This window comes from Thalassophryne amazonica, chromosome 1, assembly GCF_902500255.1.
Source record: "Thalassophryne amazonica chromosome 1, fThaAma1.1, whole genome shotgun sequence".
Taxonomy (NCBI): Eukaryota; Metazoa; Chordata; class Actinopteri; order Batrachoidiformes; family Batrachoididae; genus Thalassophryne; species Thalassophryne amazonica.
Genome location: NC_047103.1, coordinates 25,235,001 through 25,247,006, shown reverse-complemented (window position 1 = coordinate 25,247,006; position 12,006 = coordinate 25,235,001).

The following is a 12,006-nucleotide window of genomic DNA, read 5'->3' as shown; positions in this document are numbered from 1 at the left end:
AAGTGATTAAATTTTAGTGGTGATCCGGATCACGATCCGGATCCAGGAATTTTTTTAAGCATTCTTCACCATTGCGGGATAGGTGGAATTAAGACATTCCAGTTTCTAACTCCACAAAAACAAGGCAGAAAGACTTGAAAAAAATGAGGGTATAACATAGTCAAATGTTCTATCAAACAACAAAGTTTGTTGATGATCGGATCCGGATTCCGGATCTGGTGATCCAGAATATGCAAAAATATAGGGAAAATAGAAAATGTGTCAGTGTGAGGTGACAAATGAAGCTAGAGATGCACAACTAACACTAAATTGTAGCTGAATCTGTACTGATTCAGTAAGGTGTCATCAGATTTGATGTAGCTTCAAATGTTATGAAGCCAGAAGAAACCGCCATTACCGAAAAATCATTTTTATACAATAACGTTTGAACTAAAAGTGAAAAAGACATAAAAGTGATTCCAAGTTCTAGTGGTATGTTTTCATGGTCAAGGATGTCAAATATAAAGGAGAGAAAAGTGTATGTATCATAGTTTTGGTTGTAACACTGAATTGTTGAATAGATCACTGTGCCAAGGAGGGAATCTCTTTAGGGTCAGTGACCCTATGGTCTTGTGTAGCACATGCAACACTTAAAAAATAGTTCTATTTCAGAATTTACTGTTATTTATTTAGAGAAGTGTTTCATAAATGTAAAAAAAATTCATGTATTTGCAGTTTAGTTGAATAATAAATTGAATTTTGTCTCTTATTTGTTTTTGTCTATAAGCACATGCAATAACAATATCAGTGCTCAGATGACAGTAGCTTCTGGGAAAGGTGCAAGTTGCAATAAACTGTGATGCCAAGCGCTAAGGATACATGCTATCCAGTCACAGCAGATTAAACTTTTTTTACTAGCAAACATCATTGTTAGACTTTTTTAGGTTCAATGATTCCACGGCGTGTAGATGTTATGGTGTCAGTGACCCCATGGCCTTGGCGGAGGTTTGCACTCTCTGAGTGCTTCTAGTTTTTAAATAAATTTGCAAAAATCTCAAGAAAAACTTTTTTCACATTGCCATTATGGGGTATTGTGTGTAGAATGTTGAGGGGAAAAAATGAAATTCATCCATACTGGAATAAAGCTGTACCATAAGAAAATGTGGGAAAAGTGAAGCGCTGTGAATACTTTCTTGATGCACTGTAATTAAAGAACTAAACTGGGGAGTTATTGAGTATGTTACAAATGCTTGAGAGCAAAATATAAGTTGTCTTCTCAGTTGCATATGTTTTATATTATTTTATATGGAGAATCGTAGTGTCATTTAAAAATGTCAGCTCTATATATAAAAATGCATTGTGTTTCAGAAGTGTGTGGGTCATGATGGAAAAGCTTCAAAATATATCCTGAAGCTTAAATTGTTCAAATACCAAGCAGGATCAATCCCAGCCTTTTAAAATAATTTGAATATCTGTGTTCTTATAGATTTTTATGAAACAAAAGGCTTAGCTGTAGCTTATGACTTCCTGTGCTGGAAGGACACCTTTTATGTGATGGTGGAGGATTCAGAGAACAAAGTTAGAGAGACGCTTTGAACATCCTTTTGAATATTTCAGACGGCAATGATGAGATTAAGAATGAGAACCAGTCTAGGTCCCATAGATCCCAGGTTGTAACCTCACACCAAATCAAAGTAACATGAGACTGACTTTCAACTTCACACAGAGCCAAATGGATGACCTCAGGGTCACATTTGAATCACTCCATTGTTATTGAACATGCGACAGAGATAGCACAGATGATGACTATTTGTAGACTAATCAATAACGAGCCTTCACTGATTTCTCCTTTATTTGCCATAGGACACAATGTTTGCTCACTGCAGATTAAAACGGTATGAAGGATGTGCAAGGATGTCTGGGATAAACTCAGGAGGGATTTGAAGATACACGTAAAAGGAAACGTGGTGCACTGTGAGGATAGGTGGATGTTTGTTTTGCAAAGCCAATAAGCAAACAGAAACCGGTCTGAAATGGTGTATTTTAGATTTATAGACGTCAAATGGTATATTCATTCATGACTTTTATGAGTGCAAGTTTCAGGCAGCTCTTCTGTGTTTTGTACCACTCAAGATGTCTTGAAATATGTCAGTGGTTAGAAAGTGGTTAAATCAGGACAACATTTGTAATACAGTAAAACTCATATCTAATGGATTTAGGTGGACCAGCAAATTTTGCTACTTATAATCGAAATCTGCTATATGTATAAAATGGACAAAATCCGCTATATGTATGTAACGGATTAGTTACAGACAGGAGGACGTTTGAGTCAGACGTGCTGCTGTGGTGCTCTGAACGCTTCCCCCCTCTTTTATTATGAAATAATGCTGAATTTATGTGGAAATGATTGTTGTACAAAAGCTTCAGATATCTGGGTTGAGATATCTTTGAGGGTCATTTTAGGGCATTGTGCGAGATGGTTGCTATGGGCAACTATTTTGCCGCAGATGGAACAATGATAAGGTTTTTCTCCTGTGTGTATCCTCGGGTGGGTAATAAGACGCGAATGCTGGTGAAGCGACATCCCGCAGAAGTGACACCTGTGCTGCCTTTCACCCATGTGGTTCCTACGACCAAACACTTTGCCACATTTTAACCTTTATTTAACCAGGTTAGTCCCATTGAGATTGAGACCTCTTTCGCAAGGGAGACCTGGACAATTATAAAGTTTCCAATTCTCCTACCCTGCATGTCTTTAAATGTGGCAGGAAACCGGAGCACCCGGAGGAGAACATGCAAACTCCACACAGAAAGGCCGCAGGTGGGAATTGAACCCATGACCTTCTTGCTGTGAGGTAACAGTGCTAACCACTAAGCCACCGTGCTGCCCAAAGTTTAGGACATTTAAAGGCCTTCTCCCCATTGTGACAGTCATTCATGTGTCGGATCAGGTCTGTGTCCCTGTCGAACTGCACGTAGCAGAAACTGCATTTTTTTTTTTTTCCTGAAGGTCCTCGCCATCTGTGTTCTGACTAGAACAGGAGGAGCTTGCGTCATCTCTTGCATCACATTCTTCTTCAAGATCTCCATTCAGGGTCACAGTTAAAGAGCTGAATGCTGGAAAGTGCTGCTGGTGAGTCTGACCAGTTGAGTCTGACTGTATCAGACCAGGTGTTACATCCTCAGCAGAGTCAGCTTCAGGGTCTGGGATGAAACACGCGCTGACTCCCACTTGTTCTTCTTTGATCTTTAAAGGCTCATAAGTCCCATTTTCTTGCTGTGTGTTCAAAACAGGAATCTGGACTTTCTGTTGTGAAGGAAACACATGGTGAGAGACTGTCCCGGCGCCTGTAAGACAAAGAACAGAAACATGAAAGACCTCTTTAATTAGAGCACAACTCATCAAGTACGCATGTCAGTGACAAACAACCCACTACATCTGGATCTATGAACTGCAGTCTGACCGATAAGGATTTTTTTTTTTTTTTTTGGACGATACTGACGCTCATATTACAAAGTAAAAAATTTATGATACAGATTTAAATATACGAGGTCTATTGGAAAAGTATCCGACCTTTTTATTTTTTTAAAAAACCATATGGATTTGAATCACGTGTGATTGCGTCAGACAAGCTTGAACCCTCGTGCACATGCGTGAGTTTTTTCATGCCTGTCGGTTGCGTCATTCGCCTGTGAGCAGGCTTTGAGTGAGGTGTGGTCCACCCCTCTCATCTATTTTTTATTGCGAATAAATGTCTGAACGATTTGGAACTTTGCTGCATCAATTTTTTTCCAGAAACTGTAAGAGACCTCCAGGTGGACACCGTTTGAAAAATTAATATGGCTTCTCAGGGATGATTTTATGGGGATTAAACAGATTACAGTGTTACTGCCGCTTTAAGTACTGCCCACAACTGCTGAGAGCACGGCGCGCTCCCAGTCCCCATCAACAGGCTGACACCCCACTGGAACAACCAGATCATTTCCAACGTGAAAGCTTTGTTGATCCGGGACCTCGTCTGACTTTCACAAAAAGGCAGAAGATGTGGACATCAGCACTTTTTCGGCACATTCCACCATTACAGGAGTTTTTTCTTGGAAAAAGAAGCAGAGGGACGCGCCACAGAGCCGTTCATTATGCGGCACAAAACCACCTCCGTGTTGGTCTCACAGGACGGCTTTCAGGTGGATTTCAGACGGATTCCGGTTGCTTTCCAGTCGTGTGAATATCTGATTGTGATTGTGCATGAGCTGGACATACCCAAACATGTCCTGGAAGGCTTCATCATGTCAAAAAAGTCTCTTCATCAAAAGTGCTGATGTCCACAACTTCTGCCTTTTTGTGAAAGTCAGACAAGGTCCCGGATCAACAAAGCTTTCATGTTGGAAATGATCTGATTGTTCCAGCGGGGTGTCAGCCTGTCGATGGGGGCTGGGAGCACGCCGCGCTCTCAGGAGTTGTGGGCAGTCCTTAAAGCGGCAGTAACACTCCGTAATCTGTTTAATCCCCATAAAATCGTTCCTGAAAGCCATATTAATTTTTCGAAAGGTGTCCACCTGGAGGTCTCTCACAGTTTCTGGAAAAAAATTGATGCAGCAAAGCCCCAAATCATTCAGACATTTATTCGCAATAAAAAATAGATGAGAGGGGTGGACCACACCTCACTCAAAACCTGCTCACAGGCGAATGACGCAACCGACAGGCATGAAAAAACTCACGCATGCGCACGAGGGTTCAAGCTTGTCTGACGCAATCACACGTGATTCAAATCCATATGGTTTTTTTTTTTTTAAATAATAAGGTCGGATACTTTTCTAATAGACCTCATAACAATGGCTTTCCTGACATTTCCTTACCAAACCCTGATGACATAGAAATGTAATTGAGGGTTGATATTTTCCCGTTTAAGAAAGAACTTTATTATAAATAAAACCAGCAACCAGTGGATGTCAGGCTGCATTCACTTGGATATGCAGTCGCTGTGTTGCATCAGTTCGTATTTGTATAAAATTGATTTCTCATCTGTTTTGGCCACATCTAGCTGGTGGTATAGCAACCACTTGCCTCTTGTTGCTTTATAACGCCCACTCTCATTGCAACTGTATGGCAGCTGGTCACTTTGCCTCTGTCTCTTGTAGCTATTTGACCAAGGGGTGATGGGAGTCCCAACTTGACAGCATTGTAAATAATGCCAGAGTGCTCTGCTGGACAAACTATGTAATGACATCATTTTCAACAGCCAAAATGCTTTATTTGATAAAGTAAAAGTTTTCATATTGGCAATCGTAACGCAGATACAGTATGTTAATCAGCTTGGGACTCCGGTCGCATCTCCTCCACTCTCCCTTATCTCTGTTCTCTGCTTTAACCTTCGAGTCCCTACTTCACCAGACTGTGAATTCCTCAAATTATATTGGATTCTGGATCTATTGGACTACTATTGGATTAACCATGGAATTGATCAGCTGGCCTCTGAACGCTACTGACACCATTTTTTCTACAAGAAGGTCAGGACCGGGGGATCCTACCTGCCCAGATGGAACATATCCTGCGGGCTATGTTCTTGACTCCTGGAGTTCCTAGCGTGTGGCATGCTTGGCACCTTTCTCCGTTGAGGACATCGAGGATTTATTCATTTTTGGTCTTATGGCAGCAGGGCTGGTACATTTTGGCTTATGTGCTGCCCTGATCTACTGGAAAATTGGCAAGACGGCGGCATCGAGAACCACGGCGACTCGCTTGTCCGTCATGATTAACGAGGTTGGCAAGGCAGTGCATTCTCAGACTGCGATGACTCTTGAACTCAAACGCAAATTGGATGACATCTTGGAGCAGATGCGTGCCTTGCAGTTAAAGTTGAATATAAACAATGTCAAATATGTATGTGCTGTCTTTAATTCTGATGTGTGCCAATATTACGGTAAACAAGTAATAATTGTGGACTAATTGCTGTCTGAGGTAACTGGAGTGTAAACATAATTTCTCCACTGTGAGATCAATAAAGTATATCTCTCTCTTCACAAAAGGCTTGCAACGGCCAGTATTATTGGCCAACCAATATGTTGGCTGAGCTTGAGCATAAACACATCAGATTCATTCCTGGATAGTCATGTGATATGCATGTTGATGAATAGAATAATAGTTTGCAAACCTGAGTGATGTGGGATTTTTTTTTTTTTAACTCCAACACCCAAATTTGACAGCCATTTCTGGAAGCTCTTCCATTGTTCAAACTAGAAGCACTCAGAGAGTGCAAACCTCCGCCAAGGTCATGGGCTCACTGACGCCATAACATCTACACACCGTGGAATCATTGAATGTAAAAAAGTCTAACAATGATGTTTGCTAGTAAAAAAAAAAAAAGTTTCATCTGCTGTGACTGGATAGCATGTATCCTTAGCGCTTGGCATCACAGTTTATTGCAACTTGCACCTTTCCCAGAAGCTACTGTCATCTGAGCACTGATATTGATATTGCATGTGCTTATAGACAAAAACAAATAAGAGACAAAATTCATTTTATTATTCAACTAAACTGCAAATATATGATTTTTTTAACATTTATGAAACACTTCTCTATATAAATAACAGTAAATTCTGAAATAGAACTATTTTTTAAGTGTTGCATGTGCTACACAAGGCCATAGGGTCACTGACCCTAAAGAGATTCCCTCCTTGGCACAGTGATCTATTCAACAATTCAGTGTTACAACCAAAACTATGATACATACACTTTTCTTTCCTTTATATTTGACATCCTTGACCATGAAAACATACCACTAGAACTTGGAATCACTTTTATGTCTTTATTAGTTCAAAAGTTATTGTATAAAAACAATTTTTCGGTAATGGCGGTTTTCTTCTGGATCTAGCTCCATAACATTTTAAGCTACATCAAATCTGATGACACCTTACTGAATCAGTACAGATTCAGCTACAATTTGGTGTTAGTTGTGCATCTCTAGCTTCATTTGTCACCTCACACTGACACATTTTCTATTTTCCCTATATTTTTGCATATTCTGGATCACCAGATCCAGAATCCGGATCCAATCATCACCAAACTTTGTTGTTTGATAGAACATTTGACTATGTTACACCCTCATTTTTTTCAAGCGTTTCTGCCTTGTTTTTGTGGAATTATAAACTAGAATGTCAAAATTCCCCCTATCCCACAATGATGAAGAATCCTTAAAAAAATTCCTGGATCCGGATCATGATCCGGATCACCACTAAAATTTAATCACTTGTTCCTTTTGTCATTTCCAACCACTCCACAAAATTTCATCAAAATCCATTCAAAACGTTTTGAGTTATCCTGCTGACAAACAGACAGACAGACAAACAAACAAACAAACTTGACCGAAAACATAACCTCCTTGGTGGAGGTAAAAAAAACATAAGTAAGGCAGGACTAAGGAAAGTTAATCTGTTTAATCTTGGATTTCTTGTTAAACAAGGCAAAATGCAGACAGACACTGATGTAGAGTCTCACTGCCCCTCTCTCTGTCATTTTTTTTAATCCACTGGTGAGATAAGATTTTCAGTCCTAATGTGGAATCACATAACGGCCAGGAGAAGCACACAGCAATCGTAAAGCCCCAGAGTTCTTCAACTTACTCCAGCAAAACACATGGAGACAAAAAATAATATCTTGGCGCCTATAAGATATTAAATTTGGCGATGCTGATTAACCAAACATTTATTACTTCCCTTAGTAACATACACAATTGGTCATTTCGCTGACGCCAAGGGGCAGACGAGTCAGTGCCCAAGACGAGAAATGATACATTCTGTGCTTCTGTCGGTGGAAATACAGTGTTGAATGAGAGTCAGTTGGTGGAAATGTTGTTTTAACAATTCAAATTACATGTAGGCACATACTATTAAGTAAAACTGAAAATGGTAATACTTTTTAAAAATATATATTTATAATTTTTCCCCTCCACACCTGGGAGGGCTACGCCACAGCACCCCCTATGGGTCAGGTGCCACTGGTCTGGGCACTGTAATGGTTAGGTTAACACATGAGATTCATTTTTTATTTTGGGTGAGAGTATTTTAACCACAGGCTGTAGTCCCGGCTCCACGTTCACACTGTGAATCACTCCTGGACTGCTGTTGGAGGTGAGATTCATGTTTATTAATTATGTCACAGCCTGGCACAACAGTTCCATGTCATATCTCCTACAGAGTTAGAAGGTGATCATTTATTACAGCGTGAGATGCGTTCAGCTCGGATCCTGACAAGTGTAATGACGCGTTACTGCGCACCATGGAGAGGTGCAGCTGCCGTGTTATATACAGTTATGATCACATTATTTACATTGCCCATGAGACGGAATGGACAAATATCTGTACTGTAAGGTCTAATGTGGATATATATAACAGCCTGTTTAGATCACAGTAGCGCACGGTGCTTTCAGTTTGATAGCCGCTGTTCATATTCACTGTACATGATAATTCATAATTATCTATCAAAATTATATAATTATAATTATCTATTATAATTAATTCATAATTAACTTCACTGAATTTTCCTTGTGTCCAGCTGCCTCATGGAATAGTGTAGTGTACTCTGTTTGCACACAGTAGATTATCCGGGTAGTGTTCAATTGTTACTAAATACCTACTGTGTATTCAGAGACCCTACGGATTATAACGTACTAGTATGCCAGTATGAGTATTCAGGTGTAGTGTATGTTAAAAATATACTACTTGCATTTTTGTCAAACTCTTCTTATTTCAAACTTGCAAGGTCTGTCTCCTGTGGCTGCATTTACACAGGAGACTAAAGCTCCAGAAGCAGAACGGGACCCTCAGGCCTGTGATGTAAAACTCTATGGTTCATATTAAATCTCAGACTTGATCTTTCTTTCCACATTAGGACTGAAAATCTTATCTCACCAGTGGATTAAAAAAATGACTGAGAGAGGGGTAGTGAGATTCTACATCGTCTGTCTGCATTTTGCCTTGTTTAACAAGAAATCCAAGGTTAAACAGATTAACTTTCCTTAGTCCTGTCTTATGTTTTTTTTATTATTAACATTATTATTATTTTAGACTACCATGCTTGTTTTGTGACCAATTAGGATTTGATTTCCTCAGGCCTGATTTGCTGCAGAGGAGATGTAGTGAGATCAGGCCACATGTGGTTTGCAAAGACGAGCTCATCAGATGTGCAGCATAAGACATCATTACTCTTGATCTAAGTTTTTTAAGGAAACGGAAAACAGCAGCTCATTGAAGATGCTTCAGATATTTATTACTTTTTTTTCCGAGAACAGTGAATTACATTAAAAAAAAAAGCTCTTCATTAAGAGGAAGTAATTATCTCATCACTGCTTGATTGCAGTGCATCATGTTTTTTTCTGTTGCTGTCTGAGGCTTCATTAACAACTCGTTATCTGGCTTTGGGTATGCCCCCACATGTAAAAAGCATTAAATATAATTTGATATGTCGTCTGCCATAAATGATGATTACTTGCAAGTCATAGTAAACCCATCCTCTAAAGTTTTATACCAAGTCCCTCCATTTTCAAAGACCACAAGTAATTGGCCAAACTAAATTTAACAATTATTGTGAACTAGTACGTTGCCTGTGGGGACCCACAGGCTCTAGACTGACCCAAAATACATAAGCATACCAAACGGCAAATGTCAGCTGTCCCCAGTTTCTCCATGATCGAAGTTACACACATGCACAGATGTACATAGATGCCACTTGGGTTTCAATATACTTGTATAGATGATTTACCACCTCCTGCTGAAATGGTGTGTGAGTCTAGAATTTAATTGTCAACGTCCATTGTTCACTGTTGCTACCTAATATCTCTAATTTCTCCAAAAATATTACTCCTATCAACTTTCCATTTATGCGGTGTTCATCCTTGACCCAAAATACATAACCATACCAAACAGCAAATGTCAGCTCTCCCCAGTTTCTTTGTGATTGAAGCCATACACATACATGCACGCATACACACACACATACATGTACACAGATGCCTCTAGTCTTTTAATGTATAGACATAATGTAACCCCACGGGCCAGTCACTGTGTCTATAAATTGTTGTGCTGCAATGCATCCTTTGAGTTCAGGGTTTCGGGGTTTTAAATGCAGTTATTGTGGTTCATGTTAGTTTTGTACCTTTGCTAGTATTATTGATTTATTGTGTTTTTGTAGTTCAGTTGGTTTAGTCAGTTTAGTTAAGCGTCATGTTGCCATTACCATGAGTGGCATGCATTGTGCATTTGATGTCCTCCACCATTGTTTCTGTGTTGGTTGGTATCAAAATAAAAGCACTTGCTGGAGGCAGAGTGCAGAAAAGACAAAAAGCTCTGACACGGTTGTCATTCTTCCATGCAGATCACCACAATCAATTAGCACTCTTACAGCCAGTTTTCTATGGACAAGTCAAGGGAGGGACACATGAATATTTTCAAGTAACTGAACATGTGTTGAATTTCATTTACATAAATTATTATCTCTGCCACAGAGGTGATGTTTTATATGATCCTTATTTAACTGTTAGTAGGACTATGCAAAAAAATCTGAAAGTAATTTTCTTGAAACATGATGAAATGGTGAGGTATGGGCCAAGGAAGAAGCCATTAACTTTTGGAGTAGATCTGATTTAGGATGAGGACAGAGGAATTTTTTTTTCATCTTTAAGATTGTAAGATAGGGCATATTTCAACATTTTCATGAATTTCTCAAGAAGTACTTTATCTTCCTGGAGTTAGCAGTTCTACCATGAAGACAGGCAACAAGAATGAGTTAAAGATTTTAATCCACAGTAATAACATAAAGAATGTACAAACAGTCTTTGGCAGAGGTCCCATCATGACCAAGTGTAGCGGTATATAGATCTTGGATCTTACCGCTGAAGAAGGGAGGACCAGAGTCTTGCCACCACCTGTCCTGGGTGTCAGATAGGTGGTATTGGGGAGGAGGTAATGTCCATGTCAGCGATTGCAAACAACAGAGAGGTGAGTTAGAAGTGACTTTTTATATAATGTACATGTTTGCTATTGGTCATGAATTGATGACAGAAAGAGGAACCATAAGTTTCCTACCAGACATTACAGCTGTTATTGATTAGGTGAATCTGAATGCAAGTTTTGAAATCTGTCTCTTCTTGGTAAAACTTGTGCTATGCTACATATCTCAAAACTGAGTGAGTGTACAAGAAAGAGAGAAGTGAGGAAAGCCACCAAGACACACTATGGCTGTGATTGCAGAAATTGTGCAAATTGCAACATTTGTCTTTTGCATCATCACTTATACCACGATCCGTAACCAGATAAGCAACAGAAAATGAATGAATGGATCACCAGGCTTCAAGGTGGAGTGGAACAGAGAGAGGTGTACTTGAAAATAAAACATGAAATTTCAGCTACATTTTGCCAGATGGCACATAGGAGGCTCAAGCCTAGATTTGATCTGAATTCACAGATTCTGTTCTACTCCACCAAGAAGCTGTGACGTGATGATGTGCACAGATCGTTATGTGCTCATTTACTTATGAATGTAAAATCTCTTTGATATTTGCTGTTCAAGGAAGACCTCTATGCTCCTTATGACTTTCCACACCTACAAAACACTACTGCATGGTTTAATGTCCTGGAATATTTATTTAGCTCAACAGAGTCCCAGCTAATTATATATTCATTACGGGATTCATCTGTGATTAGAAGATTCTCACTGACTGTTAGGTGTGGATTTTATTGGAAACACCATTTGCCTGGAATGATGCTCTTTTTAGTCTTTTGAAAACACGTTAGCAACAATTATTACTCATCTGTCGGGCATATTGATTGCCCCTTTAATTAGAAATTCAATACACTCTTGAAGACACTACTACCTGTTATACATTTACAGATATGGTATACAGTACACAGTAAATTAAAGCCACTCAGAGCGATTTTTATGAATGCAGTTACAGTTGTCAGTGGCAGCAAGACAAATCAGAATATACTATGACAGCCATCAGAGGAAAAATAAAACCCTTGCATCAGCCCAGG